Source organism: Fukomys damarensis, unplaced genomic scaffold (assembly GCF_012274545.1).
Source record: "Fukomys damarensis isolate Sample0158 unplaced genomic scaffold, DMR_v1.0_HiC HiC_scaffold_11, whole genome shotgun sequence".
Classification (NCBI taxonomy): Eukaryota; Metazoa; Chordata; class Mammalia; order Rodentia; family Bathyergidae; genus Fukomys; species Fukomys damarensis.
This window is the reverse complement of record NW_022900923.1, coordinates 31,255,569-31,264,548: the sequence shown is the minus strand read 5'-3', so window position 1 is coordinate 31,264,548 and position 8,980 is coordinate 31,255,569. Positions and strand designations below refer to the sequence as shown.

The window sequence follows — 8,980 nt, the reverse complement described above, 5'->3', positions numbered from 1 at the left end:
ATAAGATTACTGACATTTAGAAATGGGAAGAAAGGAGCTAAAGTTGTAGGGAAGGTGGGATGGTAAGGGGAAGACTAAAACGGGAAAAGAAAAAAATGTGAGAGAATGAAAAGATGAAAATAAAGTGTTTGTAGACAGGGAGGGGAGGAGGGGTTGAAGGGAGGGCAGAGGTAAGGGGAAAAAATGAGAATCAAGACCTGTCATGTAGAGGTACAAGATCCCAACAGTGAATGTAACTGTACTGTATCCCTAAAATGTACCAATGAACTCAATTAAAGCTGAAAAAAAAAAACAATGATCTGCAGTTCCATCCATGTTATCACAAATAGGATTTAATTCTTTCTTACAGCTGAATCGCATTTCATTTTATATATGTGCTACATTGTTTTCATCCATTCATTATTTGCAGGCGTGTAGGTTATTTCCATTCTTTGGGCTATCAGGTACAGTGCTATGATGGACAGGGGAGAGTGCAGATGTCTCTTCAACATACTGATTTCATTTCCTTTGTCTATATGCCCAGTAGTGGGATTACTGGATTATATGGCAGCTCTATATTTCAATTTATGAGGAATCTCCACATCATTTTGATAATGGCTCTATTTATTTGAATTCCCACCAATACTGCGCAAAAGTTGCCTGTTCTATTTCCTCACCAGTGCTTTTAGTCTTTTGAAAAAAGTTACTATTAGTAGTGTGAAGAAGTACTTCTTTTTAGTTTTGACTTGTATTTCCCTGATGCTTAGTGATGGTGAGCATTTTTCATGTATCTGTTCATAGTTTGTATGACTATTTTTGAGAAATGTCCCTTTAGATCTATCCATCACTTTTAAATCAGTTTTTTCTTTTGTTTTTATTTGCTCATTTGCTTTGCTGTTTAGCTTTTTTTTAGTTCTTTATGTTTCTTGCATATCAATCTATTATCATATAGACAGTATTCAAATAAATTTTCTCATTTTGTAGGTTGTCTCTCATTGATTGTTCCCTGTGTTGTGCTGTGCATTCTGTAGCTTGGAGTAGTCTGCTTTGTGTGTTTTCTTTTGCTTTGTTTAACTTTTGCTTTCTGCAGATGTGTCCAAAAAAATCCACACTACTATAATATCCTATAGCATTTACCAATATTTTCTTCCAGTTAGATTTTAATTTCAAGTCTACCATTAAACTTGGAGTTGATTTTTTTGTGTGTGTGCCTAGTGAGATATAGGAGTTCTTTCATTCTACTGCACATGGATATTCAAGTCTATATATTGTATGATATAGAGTAAGAGTATGTTAAATTAATATATTAATATTTTGCGTTTCCTTTTATTCTTTCCAGTCATGTACCTTTAAACTACTCTCTTTTGCATGTACATTTGAATAAAAATCATTTAAAACTAATTAATGAAACATTTTCCAGCAAAATACAAAGGCTTCATTTTCATTTGATATTGCAAATATGTTAGACTCTTTAAAAATGTATCATTTCAACCAATTGTTTTGCTGTTAAATGTATATATGACCAGTGTTCCAAAGAAGACAGACACAAATTTATCATTACTGAATGATAACTATGAGGAGATGCTTTCTATAAGCTCATATTCCTCTAGATCTTTTGAATTGGCTTTACCATAACACTACCATGAGAACTTTGAGTGGCTTTCAATTCTTTCATTCTGATAAATATATTTTATAGTATGTTTATATAGGCACTTTTCTTTCTGGGAATTTTCTGTACCAAAGATTGCAAACAAAATGATTCTTCTTTAAAAGCCAATCTGCTTTCCACAGATTTATAAATGACAGTAATAATAGTATTAGTAATATAATAATAATAAATAAATGTGAAATTAAAATAACTTCAGATTTCATGTCATATGTCATTTTCTTTGTTTTCTTTTGAACTAGGAGTATCATTGTGTTGATTTCAAGAATTATTCATGTCTTATTTCATACATAGTTTAATTATTCATCAACTATTTTTTTAGCCTGGAATTCTCATACTCTTTTTCCTAGTTACCCTTAAACATTTTCTTGCTATTTACTTATTAATTAGTTAATATTAACTTAAAATTTTAACCAAGTGATATATTTATAAACAGAAGTATGTAAATCGTAAAAGAAGATACACTGGTGAATTTTTTGTTTGGTTTGTTTTGAGACAGGGTCTCACTATGTAGTTGAGATTGATCTGGAACTCACTATGTAGCCCAGGCTGGTCTCAAACTCACAGCGATCCTCCTGCCTCAGCCTCCCGAGTGCTGGGATTATAGACATGCACAACCACACCCGGCTTACACTGGTGAATTTTACCAAGTGGAACATAGCTGAATGACAGTCACCAAGCTGTAAAGCAAAACTTAGCTTAACCTGAAAATCATCCCCAATATATTAAGCAGACAATCTGTGCTACTGTTCTCATGATTATAGCAGTCTTGCTAAATTTCAACTAGTTTTGTCAATTTTTATACTTCAATAAATGAAGTTTGACAAGTATAATATTTAGTGACTGAGTGACTTGCTTTAAGAATATTTGCAATACTCACTCATGCTTTTCTGGAAGTACCTTATTTCACTCTATCACATATTTTATATTGATGAATACATGTACAGGGTGAACATATATATATATATATATATATATTAAATATTAATATACACACAGAATTTTATCTAGGATTATCCTCAACATTATACATAAACGTACCAAAGCATATACTTGGTAAAAATTAATACTTACTTGAATTGACCATATATCAAGGGCTAGATTAAAAATTCTGAGTACATTTCACATTTTAATAAGTACTTAAAATTGTGTTCCCAACATTTCCTGACAGTCGAAACTTTCACCAAGTGTATATGGAAATGCATTAGATAATGATTGTCTGTTTTTATCATAATCACTGTAGTAGTACAAAAATTTAATAGCACAAAAAGTAATATTTGTCAAATGTATATGTTGTTCTGTAGAAATCATTGCAGGGCTTTTGATCCAATTGTCTTGTGGACTTTCAATTAATCTTCATTATTTGTAAAATTTTTTATAGATTTTATTTTTTCATGAACATTATGTATATGTATATGAGACTTAAACTATATACGTATATATTTATATATAGTAAATGTCTTCTATTACTTGGTGTGTTGTTTTATAGCTCACTTTTGGTATCATTTAACACATGAATTACTTAATTTCAACACAATTGGCTTTTCTTCCTTTGTTAATAACATTTCTTGTGTCTTGTTTCAGAAATCTGTGGTGTTTATAAAATAACTTATCTAATGACAATCTTTAAGTTTTCTAAAAGTTTTTTTTTCTTTTGTTAATCGGTTTTTGTTCTTCTAAGATATATTTCTAATCATGATGCAATATTGGTCAAGATATAATTTTGTTAAATTGAGCCAAATAAATTTCAATAAAACCTGTTGAAAATGTTTTCTTTTTTGAAATACAACACTACAAGTATCATTAAACAGGTTATCTCTTAGCTTTAGAACTTTTTCTGGATTCTCTATTTTGTTCACTTAATCACTATGCATGCTTATGATATATTGTGTTAATTAACTGCTATGAATTATTTTTTTTTATGTTGGGTAGTTTAAGTTCATCCAAATATTCTTGTCTTTAAATTGTTTTCCCTACCTTCAGTCCTTTGTAGTTCTACATTTTTTCTTAGATGATCTTGGAAAATTGAGATTATGTGACTACTAACAACAGTATTGGATATTCAGGACAATAATTATGTTAGATGTCTCTTGCATCATAAATGTATAAAAATTAACTGTTTCATTTTTGTTAATGTTGAAGCCTCACTTTTAGCTTTAGATTTTAAGGAAACATATTGTATTTAATGGTATTTTAGATTGTCTTCCTTGTATCATCATTTTTAATTATTGGTACATAGAAATATAATTTAGTTGTGCATATATAGATACAGTATAAAAATGATTTTTAAATTCTGTATCCAGTGACCTTCTTAAACATATTATATCACAAATTTATATTTGTCACTCTTTATAATAATATCAAATGTTCTTTAATATTTGTTTATTTAAGTTTTCATTTTTGTACTTCTTACCTCCTATATTGAAAGTGGGCATGGTGGAGGGCCTCAGGTTGTTTAAGCTCATGATGAATAGCAATTATTATCATGAGTGGGATGAAAGTTTGGCTCTCATGTTACCAAAAGGAATCAAAGAGAAATGTTTTAAAGTGGACTAAGCTTTTGATAATATTATATTTACAGAGACCTATATTCCTTTTAGTAAGAGTAAACATGCCACATTAGCCAAAATATATTTACTAAAAGCTACCTAGCAAGCCCCTTATCTAATACTTGTACCTCTTATCTAATACTTGAATTCATGCTCTCCTATTATATAAATGCTTGCCTCTAATAAAGTGTATAGAATTGGATTTAATTTGTAAAAAGTTGTTACCCAATTTTTTAGCACCCACTAAATCTAACAGAACTCAACATGATATTGAGAGTTTCTTTCACTACTTTTCTTTAATCTAATCACAAGTTCATTAACATTCAAGATATTAAATTATTCACTTATTTATGTTACAATCCTTTCCATTGTAAAGTATCACGCACTTTATAAGGAAACATTTAATATTTCGATGAAAAACTGAAAATTTAAGGGCATAAAATATGATCCAGTGAAAATATATTACATTTCTTAAATGAAATCCTGGAAATTCTTGAGATTTTTCATAATGAATAAATTATAAACTTCTTATTAATATTGTATATTGTATAATTAAATGTAGGTCATTGTGACTTTCTGAGGAAAACAAACACATAAAATGTTATGTTCTAATTGTTTACCACTTTCATGTACCTAGAAGACTAAATTTGCTATAATCAGCTTCACTTTTAACCAAGGAACCTTGTCCAAATATAATTACTTTGAATTTGAAATCACATTAAATATAAGAAGAAAGGGGAATTAGTGAAACTCAAATTCAAAAACATGGCTACACTTCACTACTTCTCTGTTGATATCTAATTATTTTCTGGTGGTGGAACAAGGACAGATTAAACACCATCCTGCTTGTGTATTAAGTCTGTAGAATGCACTATAGATTCTCTCTGCATAGCATGGAAATCTAAGTCTTGTATTTAAATATGAAATAATGAAGTTTTAATGATTTGGATGTACTGTGATGAAAATGTAAAAGGCATAGTCATTTCAGTCACCATGTTAAAATGGATTTGATTTATACACTTACAGAAAAGGAGCAGTTTTATTTTTAATACTCTTGACTTGGACAAAATATAGCTGAAAACTCATTTAGACTGCCTTATCTTTCTCCTATTTTAGTTTTCTAGTTGAATATACTATGAACCATAAGGTAAGAATGAATATTCACTTTCCTTTTGTTAGAGTACTTTACCAGACAAAATGGCCCCAACTGTCCTACATTCTAAAATGGCCCCCGTTCCTAAAATGGTTCCCACTTACAAAAATGAGCTGTTTTGGAAAAGTGAAACCTACCCTCTCTGGAGAAGCAAAGCCTAACTTGTTGTTCTACCCTGCTCCCCATGTGATTCTCCACTTCCAATCACTTGGCATCCTGGTGCCTGCCCAACAACCCTACCAATTCTCAACATTCAAGATACTCTCCCCATTGCTCTGCCCTCTTTAAATATCACCCCAGTTAGTCTCGCTCTCTTACCATTGTTCAAGGGGTCCTGGCAGTTCTTTCCCTGAATAAAGCCTTGCCTCTGGTGCTGCTGTGTTGGCTTATTGTCTTTCACTTTTCAACCTATCTGCCCTTAAATATAAATAATAAACACACACATTCACACACACCACATATACTCCAGTGTTTTTTTGTGTTTTGTTTCTTCATTTTTATCTTTTTATATATTTCAGAGATTGACAGATGTGAAAGCCTTGTTTTTCAATTTCAAGTGTAAAACTATTTAAAGAGAAGTGGTTTTTGAACTTTATAAGCTTTGATTTAAGTATCAATAATAAAAATTTGAAGAAGTTATAATAAAAGCACAAATGCTCAATTAAAGAAATACATAGAGCTATGGTTTTCCTACCATATAACAGATTTTGAGCTCATGGAAAAAGAGTTTCAGATCTAACTAGAACAGTTAGATGAGGGTGGTAATTGTTTAAAGAAAAAGCCTGATACCATATCTCTCCCAACTTCAAAATCTGCATGCATATGATAAGGATGAATAATGGAATAACAAGTAATTTTAAGCAAACTTCTCAACCACAGGTTTAAGATTGTCTTTCCTAGATACAGTCTGCTTAGAATACAATTTCTCAGAGAAATCCAGGTTGAACAAGATCCAGAACCAGGGATCTCTCCTCCAGTCAGGCAAATGGGAGATCTTGAAAAAAGGGAGAGCCACCCTAGAGAGTACAATGATGTTAGGCAAACAGATAAATAATCTTCTGCACATTTAGAGGTGTCCTACATCTAGAGAAAATTGAACAGAAGACTTACCTACTGGCTAGAGATTGTGGCCAAATAGCCAACATCAACAGTGGTTTCTAGCACAAATATTAAAAGCCAGAGAATTCCTACACAATTAATAAAATATAAAGACAAAGGACTGTCAGAAATGGCAGAGCCTTATAATTAGAAGATAGGTAATATAAACTTTCATTTAGTTTTGAGTTTAAATTACTGCAAATCACAAAGAAGTACAGAAAGAACTAAAATCATTATGTTAATCACTGGCCTAAGAAAAAAGCAATTTAAAACTCAACCTGGTAGGGCTGGAGATTTAACTCAGTGGTATTGCCACCTGCCTTGGAAGCACAAGGGCCCAAGTTTGATCCCTGGTACCAAAAGACAAAACAAAACAAAAAATCAACCTGGTAAATGAAAGGATATAGATATTTAATGCAGGGAGACAAGCCTAAAAAAAGGTTTAGTTTTTGTCAATAGGCTATTTTTAATGCAGATTTAGGTTTACAGAGAAAGTGTACAGAAAATAATTTTCCCTTTCTGCTCCTTTAGGTTTTAGTTCTGTCTTAGTTCCTGTGTTATCAGTGGGACAAATTATCCAACATCACAACTAAGAAGAGGATTTGTTAGCTAAAGTTTCCAGTGCATGTTTGGCTTCATCCAAGGCAGAAAACACATGGCCAAAGGGCCAGGGTGGAGGTCAGTGCTTTTATTGCAGTAAGAAAGCAGAAAAGAGAGGAGGGACTGGGGACAAGAGTGCGCCTTCCAACTCATGCCCTCAGACGTCCATCTCCACACAGTATATTCAGCTGTTGAACTCATTAGAGAAAGGACCTATTGGTGAGTACAGCATCTTCATAATCTTATCACATTCTATCCAAATGCCCCACCTCCTAACACATGAGCTTGTGAGGGCGCACTTTAGATCTAATCCATAACATGTCATTCCTGGCCCCTCAAAGCTAGAAAGGATTTGGATCAAAATAACCCCTTCAAAAAAAAAAAAAAAGACCAAAACTCAAAAACAAAACAAAAAAACATTAAATCCTGAAGTTCCACATCCAGGACAGTAAGATAGGAAGGGCTTTGGTGACTCCACTCGTATGCAGCCAACAAGGCCTTCCTTGGGATTACTGTATCCACTGGCAGTGGCTTTTCTCATCAGATATTCTTCCCACAGTTAAGTTTATTGGCATATTTAAATCAAATAATACACAAATTTATCATTGGGATCTTGTACCTTTTCATGATGTATCTTGGTTCTTATTTTTTGTGGGAGCCAGTCATGGACCACTGACATTTGACATTTGAAAGACAACTTCTTTCTTTATAATCAAGGCATTGACACAATGCAGGATGTTCCTAAGTAGCATTTGTTAACATTTGTTCCTTTTCAAGGACTGCACATGTTAAACTTGTATTTGACCCTGCATGGGAGAAACTTGAAGAGATAGCCAAAGATCTGATGTTATCTGTAGGAGTCAGGTGCTTCCTGTTAAAGATCTGACGTCATCTGTAGGAGTCAGGTGCTTCCTGTTAAAGATCTGACGTCATCTGTAGGAGTCAGGTGCTTCCTGTTAAAGATCTGACGTTATCTGTAGGAGTCAGGTGCTTCCTGTTGATGTGCCTTTAAAAGGAGCTGTTTCTGTGAAATAAATCAGACGTCTCTTGGTCTCCACTCAGGCTGGAGTGTGCTTTCCTTTCTCAATCCTCACTCCCCAACTCAGCCATGTTCGTGATGTGATGGCTGGACCACCACAAGTGGCGCCCGAACAGGCACCTGAGTATCGAGGGATCCAGTGAAGGACACCGCAGAGAAGAAGGAGGGCTCAACGAAAAGGTAAGGAGTGGTGAATTTTCTTGTAAATATTAAAAATGGGAGCCGGCAATAGTTGCATGCTTTTTGTACACATACTTAAAGATTAATTGCATGTTGGTGGTGCTAGAGTAGGGCACCAGCAATTGTGTAATTTTTTAGAATTTGTAGAAATAGTTTGTCCTTGGTTTCCTTTTCTTTGCTTCTGTGTCTTTCTTTTCCTGTTAATGTCTGAATTTGTAATTTGTGATCCGGATCATTTTGGAGGCAGGGAAGGAGGTCCAGGCAGACGTGCTAGTGGACTCCCTGCTGCAGGGGCCGGAGAGGTCCTTTGCCCCTCTGGTAGGAACTCTGTGTCTCTGTTTATGGGGAGGGAGGTTGATTTTTTTTTCCTTTCTTCAAGACCCTCTGGTCAAGAGAGAGAGTTCTTCTGTTTTTGGAAGAAGAGATTAAGGGGATTCCCCAACAGAGTCTCTGGTTCTTCTTTGGTGTGCTTTTTGTAAGGCTTTTGTCTTACATTCTGTTTGGCCTCTTTTGCTCCCATGTTTGTCTGTTTGCTTATATTGAATTTTCTGATAAAATGGGAGGGAGCTCATCTACCCCCTCACCTTGACTTTAAACCATTTCCAGGAGGTCTGTCAGACTGTAGCTGACCTTGGATTCCCCATAATTAAAGAGATTTCAAAACAACCCAGCCTAGGAGTTGATCAAACTGCTCTGTGACAGTCAGCTGCTAGTAA

General features: G+C 33.7%; 1 long non-coding RNA gene across 1 annotated transcript in view; it reads left to right on the top strand.

Annotated features, from left to right (window-relative positions):
* Positions 1-8,244, top strand: part of LOC117285518 — a 13,486-nt gene extending 5,242 nt beyond the window's left edge. Inside the window, exons 2-3 of the long non-coding RNA XR_004516564.1 lie at positions 6,977-7,264; positions 8,108-8,244. This is a non-coding gene — a long non-coding RNA (uncharacterized LOC117285518). The remainder of the gene's footprint in view (positions 1-6,976; positions 7,265-8,107) is intronic.
* Positions 8,245-8,980: the final 736 nt, after the last annotated feature.